Consider the following 382-nt stretch of genomic DNA (forward strand, 5'->3'; position numbering starts at 1 on the left):
GGCTTGGAGCTGCTCAGCAAACGGAACGAGCTAGGCGAGCAAAAGCACCTTTTGCTGGTAGAATTTCATGTCTGCCCCTCTGCCAGTTAAAAATAATACTTTAAATTGCTGCAGGCAGTTAGTGTGGAGCCGATTACAGCTGCCCCTCAGCTGGGGTGGCAAAGGCAGGTCGCAGGGAGGGGGTTCAGGTGACCCCGGTCCCTTAGGACACACCAGGCACCCAGGATGACCCCGCACGCAGGCGAGGAGCCTCCTTAGGGACAGGGCTGGTGGTTTCATCCCACTTGTCCTGTGCCTTGGCCTTGCCATGATTCCTGATTCCTTCTCAGAGGAATTCTCCCTGCCTGGAGAAGACAGTTGGACACCACAACACCTTCCCAAC

This window comes from Antrostomus carolinensis, unplaced genomic scaffold (assembly GCF_000700745.2).
Source record: "Antrostomus carolinensis isolate BGI_N321 unplaced genomic scaffold, ASM70074v2 scaffold22563, whole genome shotgun sequence".
Classification (NCBI taxonomy): domain Eukaryota; kingdom Metazoa; phylum Chordata; class Aves; order Caprimulgiformes; family Caprimulgidae; genus Antrostomus; species Antrostomus carolinensis.